Source organism: Nansenia antarctica (assembly GCF_963989245.1).
Source record: "Nansenia antarctica genome assembly, chromosome: 2".
In the NCBI taxonomy this organism is placed as follows: domain Eukaryota; kingdom Metazoa; phylum Chordata; class Actinopteri; order Argentiniformes; family Microstomatidae; genus Nansenia; species Nansenia antarctica.
The window spans coordinates 46909859-46922016 of record NC_137675.1 but is presented as its reverse complement, the minus strand read 5'-3'; positions in this window follow the sequence as shown (position 1 = coordinate 46922016).

Genomic DNA, 12158 nt, shown 5'->3' with positions numbered 1-12158 from the left:
CCCCCACAACCCGAGCACAGCGTGCTCTCCGCCGCAGGTGAAGCTCGTTCCCGGTGATTGGAGGGTTATCCAGCCACAGTCAAACCCACACACCTGTCTCCACTCCCCAATCAACCCTCTGGCTACATCTACCCTGGACTCCCTTCAATCATCGTCAGTTCTTCCCTAAGAATGACCTGGCAAGTATCCGCTGTGATTAGTTATGAACTTTGCTCTTGTGCCTATTCTTGTGACTCGTTGATATCTTGTGTACTGGCCTACCGTGGAGACTTACCCTGCTTTCCTGTTCCTCCACAGCCTATGCCAACCACTACCGCCATCCCGCCAGGTTGAAACCCCCAGCCCGCCAGGCTGAAACCTCCGGACTCATCATCTGTGTTTCCACCCACCTGCACTGTAAATAAATACCCTACGGGGCTAACACTATATTCTGCCTCCGGTGTCGTGTCCTTGAGCTCCCTCGCCCCCGTGTCATAACAGAAGAACTGACCATGCAATTGGGCTCAGACGACACGAAGGACCGGACACCATCTCCCACCCCTGGATCCGGCCCGACGGCTATCCAGATCCTCGCGGAACACACTCACCTCCTCCAGGCGGCCGCTACAGCGTGCCAGGCCCTGAACACTCGCCTGACAACCCAGGAGGCTAACCAGGAGCACCGCGCCACCCAGATGCAGCACCTCATCTCTACGACCCAAGCGCTTACAGCACAGGTGGCCGCGCTCGCAGCCTTTGCCCCCCCCCCTGCTCTCCCTGACCCTGCCCAGCTACCGGCACCACCTACTGGACAGCCACGGGAGCCCCACCTAGCCAGCCCCCGCCCCTTCGACGGAGCCTTCGCCCAGTTCCGAGGCTTCATCCTCCAGTGCGAGTTGGTGTTCTCGCATCAGCCCAGCCAGTTCTGGTCGCCGGCAGCCCGGGTGGCGTTCATCACCAACCTCACCACCGGCGACGCCCTGAATTGGGTCCAGGCCACCCTCTGCGCCCGCCCTGACCTGTTCGGTGACTACGCTACCTTCCTCACGGAGTTCAAGAGGGTTTTCGACCACCCCACTGCCGGACAGGAGGTCGGGGCGCGACTGATGTCACTCCACCAGGGGAACCGGACCGCGGCGGCCTACTCTACCGAGTTTCGCACCCTGGCAGCCGGAAGCGGATGGAATGACAGGGCACTGCGATCTGCTTTCCGCCAGGGGCTGAGTGAGGCCATCAAGGACGAGCTCGTCCGGGACAGACCCGCCGCCCTGGACGAACTTGTGGCCCTAGCCATCGACGTTGACGAGCGCTCCCGGGAGCGTCGGAGAGAGAGAGGGCGCTACCAGACCAGCTCGCCACGCCCCCAGGACCCTATCGTCACAGCCAACCCCTCCTCCGCACGGGAGTCGACCTACACCCCATGCACTGGCGAGGAGCCGATGCAGCTTGGTCGAGCCCGCCTCACCACGGCGGAGAAGGAGAGGAGAAGGGCCCAGGGACTGTGCCTCTACTGTGGAGAGAAGGGACACCTCCGTGACACCTGCCCGTCCCTATCAAAAGGGCAGGCTCACCCGAAGGGGGAATCCGGGTGAGCCGTGCCTCTCAATCCCCACCTACCACCAGCCCAGCCAGGTTCTCTGTCACCCTCTCCTGGCAGGGGCAGAACCTCACGGTCGAGGCCATTATTGACTCGGGAGCAGACGAGAACTTTATGGACGCCCAGCTGGCCCGCTCAGCTGCCGTTCCCCTCGTTGCCCTCGAGACCCCCCTCTCCGTCTCAGCCCTAGACGGACACAGCCTGGGGCCTCTCACCCACCGCTCTACACCCCTCTCCTTGACCGTCTCGGGGAACCATGTGGAGGAGATCCGGTTTTACATCCTCAAGACCCCCCAGTCCCCGCTCATCCTGGGACGACCGTGGCTCGAGCTCCACATTCCCCATGTCAGCTATGGTGAGGGACGTATCCTGAGCTGGAGTACCGCATGCTACGCCCGGTGCCTCCGTGCCGCCTATACCCCCACATCGCCTCTGCGACCGCCTCCGGCTCCCCCTGACCTCTCCTCCATCCCAGAGGTCTACCACGACCTCGGAGAGGCCTTCAGCAAGGAGCGTGCTCGCACCCTGCCGCCTCACCGGCCCTACGACTGTGCCGTCGAGCTCCGCCCTGGCAACAAACTTCCGGTCAGTCGCCTCTACAACCTTGCCCCCCCGGAGAAGGCAGCCATGGACACCTACATCTCCGACTGTCTGGCTGAGGGGCTCATCCGTCCATCACACTCCCCGGTGGCAGCGGGGTTTTTCTTCGTGAAGAAGAAGGATGGAACCCTCAGGCCATGCATTGACTACCGTGAGCTCAATGCCATCACCGTCCGGAACACCTATCCTCTCCCCCTCATGAGCTCCAACTTTGAGCCCCTCCTTGGGGCCACCATCTTCACTAAGCTGGACCTCCGGAACGCCTACCATCTGGTCCGGATTCGTGAGGGTGACGAGTGGAAGACGGCGTTCAAGACCCCCCGTGGCCACTATGAGTACCTTGTCATGCCCTTTGGTCTCACTAACGCCCCCTCCGTCTTTCAGGCCCTCATGAACGACGTCCTCAGGGACATGCTGGACATCTTTGTCGTCCTCTACCTGGATGACATCCTAGTATTCTCCAGGAACCCTGAGGAGCATGTCCAACATGTCCGCCTAGTCCTCCAGCGCCTACTGGAGAATCGCCTTTTTATTAAGGCTGAGAAGTGCTCGTTCCACACTCACTCTGTGGAATTCCTGGGGCTCATCGTGGAGGGTGGGTTGACTCGCCCTGACCCCAAGAAGACTCGGGCCGTCGTCGAGTGGGGCCAACCTACCACCCGGAAACAGCTGCAGTCATTTCTCGGCTTTGCCAACTTCTACCGGCGATTCATCCGGGACTTCAGCCGGGTAGCCGCCCCCCTCACTGCCCTCACCTCCCCCCTGCGCCAGTTCACGTGGACACCAGCAGCCAGCGCTGCCTTCAGTGACCTGAAGAGGCTCTTCACCTCGGCGCCGGTCCTAATCAACCCAGACCCCTCTAGGCCCTTCATTGTGGAAGTGGACGCCTCAGACACGGGCGTCGGTGGCGTGCTCTCTCAACGATCGGAGGACCAGACCGTGCACCCCTGCGCCTTCTACTCCCGCCGTTATACCTCCGCCGAGGCCAACTACGACATCGGGAACCGCGAGCTGCTGGCGGTGGTGGAGGCGTTCCACGAGTGGCGGCACTGGCTGGAGGGCGCAGAGCACCCCTTCACCGTCTGGTCGGACCACAAGAACCTAACCTACATCAAGTCGGCCAGGCGGTTGAACTCCCGTCAGGCACGCTGGGCCCTGTTCCTCGGGCGGTTTAACTTCCACCTCACGTTCCGTCCGGGCTCCCTGAACGCCAAGGCTGACTCCCTTTCTCGGCTCCATGCCGCAGAGGAGGAACCCACCACTCCTGACACCATCGTTCCATCCTCCCGGGTCGTTGGAGTGGTCACCCTGGAGATCGAGGCGGTGGTCAGAGCTGCACAGCGCACCCAGCCAGATCCCCGACCGGGGTCCCCCGGCCGTCTCTTCGTCCCGGACGCCGTCAGAACCAAGGTGATGCAGTGGGGCCACGCCAGCCGCTTCGCCTGCCATCCTGGGGCCCTACGCACACTGTCCTTCCTGCGCCGGCGGTTCTGGTGGTCCACCATGGCCGCGAACGTCAGGGAGTTCGTCTCGGCCTGCCCTACCTGCGCTCGCAGCAAGGCATCCCACCGGCCGCCTTCAGGACTGCTGCGGCCTCTACCCGTGCCCGGTCGACCGTGGTCCCACCTCGCCATGGACTTCGTGACCGGCCTTCCCCCGTCCCTAGGCAACACGGTCATCCTCACCATCGTGGACCGCTTCTCCAAGTCCGTGCGGTTGGTAGCTCTGGCAAAGCTACCGACCTCGGCGGAGACGGCGGAGCTACTCACCACCCACGTCTTCCGGCTTTACGGGCTTCCCCAGGATGTGGTTTCCGACCGTGGCCCCCAGTTCACATCCAAGGTGTGGCAGGCCTTCTGTTCGGGGATTGGGGCCACGACCAGCCTCTCCTCCGGCTACCATCCCCAGACCAATGGGCAGGCGGAGAGAGCCAACCAGAGCCTGGAGTCGGCACTCCGCTGCATGTCCTCCCTCCATCCATCCTCCTGGAGCAAGGACCTACCCTGGGTGGAGTACTCCCTGAACGCCATGGTGAATGAAGCCACCGGCCGGTCCCCCTTCGAGTGCTCCTTGGGGTACCAGCCACCCCTGCTTTCTACCCAGGAGGGCGAAGCGTCGGTACCATCAGTCCAGGCACACCTCCTTCGCTGTCGTCGGGTCTGGACCTCCGTACGCTCGGCCTTGCTTCGGGCCACCGCCCGAACTACCCGAAGCGCCAACCGTCGTCGCACTCCAGCTCCGGTGTACCAGGTGGGCCAGAGGGTCTGGCTCTCCACGGCGGATCTCCCCCTCAATGTCCCCTCCCGGAAGTTGGCGTCAAGGTACATCGGCCCCTACGTCATCGACCGGGTCATCAACCCCGCTGCCATCCGGCTGGTCCTCCCTCACTCCCTCCGTCGGATCCACCCGGTGTTCCACGTCTCCCGGGTTAAGCCCCATGTCGCCAGCGACCTGATGCCACCAGCCCCTGCACCGCCCCCTCCTCAGTTGGTGGATGGCCACCCCCAGTGGGCGGTAAGGAGGCTCCTCAGGGCTCGTCGCTGTGGCCGGGGTTTCCAGTACCTGGTGGACTGGGAAGGATATGGCCCAGAGGAACGGAGCTGGATTCCCCGGTCCCAGATCATGTCCCCAGTCCTCCTCAGGGACTTCTATCGGGCCCACCCGGAGGCTCCGGGCCGGTCGCCAGGAGGCTCCCCCTCGGGGGGGGGTCCTGTTACGGCTGGGCCGTCACACACGCCCTCCCCCGCCCCCACAACCCGAGCACAGCGTGCTCTCCGCCGCAGGTGAAGCTCGTTCCCGGTGATTGGAGGGTTATCCAGCCACAGTCAAACCCACACACCTGTCTCCACTCCCCAATCAACCCTCTGGCTACATCTACCCTGGACTCCCTTCAATCATCGTCAGTTCTTCCCTAAGAATGACCTGGCAAGTATCCGCTGTGATTAGTTATGAACTTTGCTCTTGTGCCTATTCTTGTGACTCGTTGATATCTTGTGTACTGGCCTACCGTGGAGACTTACCCTGCTTTCCTGTTCCTCCACAGCCTATGCCAACCACTACCGCCATCCCGCCAGGTTGAAACCCCCAGCCCGCCAGGCTGAAACCTCCGGACTCATCATCTGTGTTTCCACCCACCTGCACTGTAAATAAATACCCTACGGGGCTAACACTATATTCTGCCTCCGGTGTCGTGTCCTTGAGCTCCCTCGCCCCCGTGTCATAACAGGTCCAGTCCAGTCAGCCGGAGTCGTTTCCTCTAGAACAGCGGTTCCCAACCTTAGGACTCACGGCTCTACTTTCCAGATCTCTCCAGTATTCGCGGCACGGTGAGACAGAGAGTTCGGTACCGTCACATGAGTACGACACCGTCGTTCAACTTGAAAAGACGTCCACAGTGGCAGGAGACGGTGGCAGAGAGAAGTATCATTCACACACACGAAGCTAACTACCTCGGCGTGGTCCAACAACAGGTGAGTTGGGCTTGGTTAACTTGGTCCATCCATGGACTGGCCTAAATGGGAAATAATGTTTTTTTTTAATATATATATATTATTGTTATTATTATTTTATATTATAGATCGCGCAGGGTCACAATGAACTCACATTTCCTCGACTGTAAACAGTCTATTACAGAGAGGGTGGAGGGCCGTTTATGGGAAATGTTAGGATATAGGGCTAGCTCGTATCGAACTTTCCATTTGAAACCCAACCAAAACAGTAATGAGAATGTGGACAGGCTACTTAGCCCGATCTTACCTTGCAAAACCCGTCGTTGTCTCATAATTAAAACAATTATTAAATTATTATTATATAAATTAAACAGATTCATAAAAATGAAATAACAATTATATAATAACATCAACCACATCTGACAACGGCTAACTGACAGTTATGTCTTGACAGCTCCTATGGGGTGAAGGGCGCGGCCTCCGGCCACCTGAGAAGCTCACCACTGCTGTGGTGGAAGAGGTCATCCCTGAGAAGCTCACCACTGCTGTGGTGGAAGCGGTCACCCCTGAGAAGCTCACCACTGCTGTGGTGGAAGAGGTCACCCCTGAGAAGCTCACCACTGCTGTGGTGGAAGAGGTCACCCCTGAGAAGCTCACCACTGCTGTGGTGGAAGAGGTCACCCCTGAGAAGCTCACCACTGCTGTGGTGGAAGAGGTCACCCCTGAGAAGCTCACCACTGCTGTGGTGGAAGAGGTCACCCCTGAGAAGCTCACCACTGCTGTGGTGGAAGAGGTCACCCCTGAGAAGCTCACCACTGCTGTGTTGGAAGAGGTCACCCCTGAGAAGCTCACCACTGCTGTGGTGGAAGAGGTCACCCCTGAGAAGCTCACCACTGCTGTGTTGGAAGAGGGGACCCCTGAGCAGCAGGAAGTGCTTACCGTTGCTCTGGTAGGAGAGGCCACCCCTGCCCCGATGGTTGAGGCTGTGGCCCTCACCAAGGTCCACCACATGAGAGGTATGCACATCTCCCTTCCTTTTCTCTCTTCCTGTCTTTTGTTTTGGCATTCTCTCACACTCCTTGTATATATTGGCATTCTCTCACACTCCTTGTATATATAGACTATTAGTGTTGTTGCATACTGCTTAAATGCCAGCCAGGCTGCGTAGCATTCTCTATACAACGAGGCAATGTCATCATGTGTTGTATACATGGGGTGTATCTGTGGTCCAGTCTCTCTCCTCTTGGTTCCCCTCCAGGTTCTTCTCTCTCCAGGGACGTCCGGGCCTTCTGTTCCCTGGACACGTGAGTGTGGAGCTGTTTTGTTTCACTGTTATTTGTTTCTGTTGATTTTTTTCACGCCCCATCTTCTGAGGACTTAGGGTTGAGGGTTATCTTTTAACTTAATTTTTAACTTGAACTATTATTTAAACATATAACATACCATGATGATTAAAAGGTACAATGCTTAAAACTGTCAGTACACGTCCTCCTCTTCCCCTAATTCACCACTAAGTGAATCCTTTTTTAAACTCCCATCCTAACTTAGGACCACAATGGGCCCTGGGCACCAGCTGGTGACCAGTGTGCCTCAGCTGGACTGGGCCAGCGTCAAGGTGCCAGGAGTGATTAAAAGGTACAATGCTTAAACTGTCAGTACACGTCCTCCTCTTCCCCTAATTCACCACTAAGTGAATCCTTTTTTAAACTCCCATCCTAACTTAGGACCACAATGGGCCCTGGGCACCAGCTGGTGACCAGTGTGCCTCAGCTGGACTGGGCCAGCGTCAAGGTGCCAGGAGTGATTAAAAGGTACAATGCTAAAACTGTCAGTACACGTCCTCCTCTTCCCCTAATTCACCACTAAGTGAATCCTTTTTTAAACTCCCAACCTAACTTAGGACCACAATGGGCCCTGGGCACCAGCTGGTGACCAGTGTGCCTCAGCTGGACTGGGCCAGCGTCAAGGTGCCAGGAGGCAAGACAGAGGAGGGACACAGACCCCTTGTCCCTTCCCGGAGTCTCACCTACCATCAGCTCGTCGGCTTAGGGTAAGTAGTGTGTCGGACACTGTGGAGGACACAGCATCCTCTACGGTTTGCCTAATAACATCCTAAACAAATTCCAATACGTCCAGAACTCTGCTGCCCGCCTGCTCACCTCCACTCGCCGTCATGACCACATCACCCCTGTCCTCCAAAACCTACACTGGCTCCCGGTCAAATACAGGATCCAATTCAAAATCCTACTCACCCCTTACAAAGCCATCAACAATCTGGCCCCCTCTTACCTTGCCGACCTCGTCCCCCTCCACACCCCCTCCTGTTGCCTCAGGTCTGACGACCAAATCACCCTCAAGACCACGAGGGCCAAGCTCTGGAGAGATCTGGGGTGATAGGGCCTTTTCAGCCGCAGCCCCGTCCCTCTGGAACGCCCTCCCCAACCACATCAGACAGGCCAACACCCTCCCAACATTTAAACAGGCCCTCAAAACCCACCTCTTCAAGCTCGCCATCACCAGTTAACCCTCTCCCCCTCCCCTCCCCTCCCCATGTGTCCCCAGCACTACCTTAATTAGGCCCCTATACTTTCTTTTATTTCTTTTTGGTTTCTTTTATTATTACCACTCAATCTTTTCAGTTTGTAAAGCGTCTTTGAGTGTCTAGAAAAGCGCTATATAAGTCTAATGCAGATTCCTCCTCTACAACATCAGAAGGATACGACCATTCCTTACCAGAGAGGCAGCGCAACTCTTGACCCAGGCACTGGTAATCTCCCGCCTGGATTACTGCAATGTACTCCTGGCTGGGCTCCCCGCTTCAGCCATTAGACCTCTGCAGCTCATCCAGAATGCTGCTGCCCGGCTGGTATTCAACCTCCCCAAATACTCGCATGTCACCCCTCTCCTTCGCACCCTGCACTGGCTCCCGATAGCAGCTCGCATCAGATTCAAGACCAGGCAGCTAAAGGGACAGCCCCTGCCTACCTGAAGGAAATGGTAACCCCCCAAACCCCTGCCCGCTCACTCCGTTCCTCCACCTCGGCTGGCCGACTTGCCCCACCTCCTCTACACAGCAGTCGGGCTGCCCGATCACGTCTCTTCACAACACTGGCTCCCCGCTGGTGGAATGAGCTCCCCACGGCTGTCAGAACGGCAGAGTCACTACCCATCTTCCGTCGTAGACTGAAGACCCATCTCTTCAGGTTACACCTTAACTGCTCCTCCTGAGACATCTTCTGACCCTCACCACTACGTCTCCTAAAGACACCCGCTTTCCCCTCTACTGTGTCCCTAAGAACTTCTATTGCCCCCCTTGTACTGTTTCTCAGTTTCTCCAGTAATATATAAAAAAATAAAAAAATAAATAATATATATATAGTTTTAGTAGAAGGCGATAATAGGGAGAAGGTTTTTCCTTCTATCAGTGGCCCCGGGCCCGAGCTAGAGTACTCTTCCTGCAACGAATAGTGGACTGCTGATTCACATGCTTAGTATTCAAATGTATTGATTGTAAGTCGCTTTGGAATAAGGCGTCTGCTAAATGCCAAAAATGTAAATGTAAATGTAATGTATTATTATTACTATTATCAACTATGTAATACAAAATAATAACTAAATAATACACACCAGAGTGAAAGTCTGTGGTCAGCCAAAGTATATGTGTTTTCTCAACTCATGAGCTTTGTCTCCCTCCTCACACATTGTTTCCTAGGTTACCAAACCTGTCGCAGACTTGCTACATGAACGCCACCCTGCAGTGTCTGTTCAGCCTGACCAGCTTCTTTCAGGACATCTGCAGACAGCACAGAGTGTGGCGTCTGGACCCCGCCCCCAACATCCTCAGGTGCACGCACGCACGCACGCACAGACACACACACACACACACACACACATAAACAATAGCTGTAACTCAATTTGGTCAGTAAACAATACATGCTAATTAATAATTAGTAATTCCTACTACCTAAAAACTTGGTTTTGCAGGTTCTTAGTGGACCTCCGAGTGGCCAGAGGTTTTAACAACAAGAGCCTACAAGTGACCTCACACGACCCCCGACCTCATCTGACCCCTGGCTCAGACCCTGGTCCATCGATAGTGACAGTTCACACACACTGGCTTGGTCAGATCTTATTTAAAGGACCAATTGGGATTAGTACATCCATTTTTGTTTACTTTTAAATGAAAGCCTATAGCCGTTGACTGATAATTAATGCCCTATGATTGCACCATTGACTTGCTGCCCGGAGCACCCCTTCCTAGCAGCCGCCTGTACAGCATCTCTAAACCCGAACGGGAGGCCATGGAGTGTTACATCAATGACTCCCTGGCTGCTGGCCTCATCCGCCCCTCCTCCTCACCCGTGGGCGCTGGTTTCTTTTTTGTGGTTAAAAAGGACAAGACTCTGCGGCCCTGCATAGATTACAGGGGGCTTAATAACATCACCATCAAAAATTCTTACCCTTTACCCCTCGATTCTCTCCAGGGAGCCACAGTGTTCACGAAGCTCGACCTCCGCAACGCCTACCACCTGGTTCGTATACGAGAGGGGGATGAGTGGAAGACAGGGTTCAACACCCCTTTAGGCCATTTTGAATACCTGGTCATGCCTTTTGGCCTCACTAATGCCCCTGCTGTGTTTCAGGCCTTAGTCAACGATGTCCTCAGGGACATGATAGGCCTTTTTGTTTTATCTTAATTTGCCTGTCTACCGACCACTCCGCCTGCCTGTCTGCCTACCTGCCTGATCCCCTGCCTGTCTGACTACCTATCTACCTCCAGCCTGCTCCTCCTGACACCCCAACCCTACAATAAATCATTATTATTGTTGTACTACCTGCTCCTAGAACAGAAGACAGGCACTCATCAATATCCAATGACAACACCAGGACACACATCATTCATTTAAGGGACCAGCAGTTGTGGAGGTAGATAGCATTAGCATTGCATCTGATTAGAGGTAGATAGCATTAGCATTGCATCTGATTAGACGGTACCTTTCATGAGACCCATAACTTCCACATAATGCACATAAGCTCATCTCTCTATAGATAAGCTCATATTTCTATATAATAGAAAGCTAGACAGGAAATGCAGGGTGTTATGAGTTAATCATTCTTCACACTATGTGCTATAAGAGAGAGACAGCTAACGTCCATGAAGATCGTCTGATTAGAGCTACTAGAGAGTTTTGCTTCAAGGTGAAACCGCAAGCATTCCCTTCCCCCCCGTTTCCCTTGTCCAAATCACTCTTCTTCTCCAAAGTGTCCAATTTCCCGTTCGGCAGCCGAACCGTCTCAGAACCCAGGGACAACACGTTGGGGCCAGCCCAGATTCTTCCGGGTCTTTTTTTGCGCAACAACAAAACCAAACAAAACACCAGCCAGGGGACAGCCACTGTGGTTGAGATAAAAGCAAATCATCCTTTAACCAGATCATCCAGATAAAATTACCCTCAATCATAGAGAGAGCTATTAACTTTTAAAATTCTGCTGACTACTGTGCCAGCGGTAAAGGATGTGGAGCGTGCGGCTCTTAGTGAGATGAGGATGAAGAGAATGTGGGACATAGAGACTCAAGTGGAGGATGCAGGGGACTGCAAAGGGATGGGAGGGAGGAGGGATAACTACTCCAAGGACAAACCGGAGAGGTATCGGGCAGTAACTGCTAAGAGAAACTACTGTGACACACAACAACATACTGAAATACCATCTACAAGCTCCGCAGGAATAAAGCCCTGATTGAATCTGACGTGGCTAGTGAAATTGGCTTAGGGGTATTGATTTCTGGAGCAAATACGATGACTCAAAGTACTTAACCCTAACCCTAACAAAAAAGGGGGACAAGACTGTGTTCTATGGAACAAAGATCTATTATCTTAAAAATAAAACAACCATTTGTTATAGCTATATGGTTACAGGCTATTGGCACAAGAAATAGATCAGCATATTATTCAATGTGTGCATAGTTTGATTGCGTACTAACTGAATTATCAAAGACAACATAGGAGGGGGTTCCTGTACATCAAGTGCTCATTCAATGGACACAAGATAAACAATGTTGCAGATAGAAATGCTTTCTATTCTGCATGTCCTACTGAATACGTCCCCAGGGTTCAGCCCCAGAGCCATCTGTCTGTGCTTGGCCATTTTTAGTTCATTTTAATTTTGGTCAAGTAACCTGTTAAAGGCTATGCATTTAAGAACATTAAAAATTAAATTAATTATTATTATTAATTAATTAAATTATTAAATGATTAAGAAGTTAAATGGTTGGATGGGTTTGCGAACTAACAAAAAAAGCTTGAAATACTACTGAATCTGGAAAATGGCAACAAACATTTTAAGTTGTTTAAATGTAAGGGTATTTTTGTTCTTCCTTTACAGGTTCTAATGGACCATTTTAGATATTTAAGTTATTTTACATAATTGTTGAGGAGTACAATACTGTTTCAGGCAACGGTATAGTTTTGAATGCAGTTTGTCTGTTGAACATAGCTTTAAATCTCTTGCAGTCTGGCAGTCAATGAGAAACA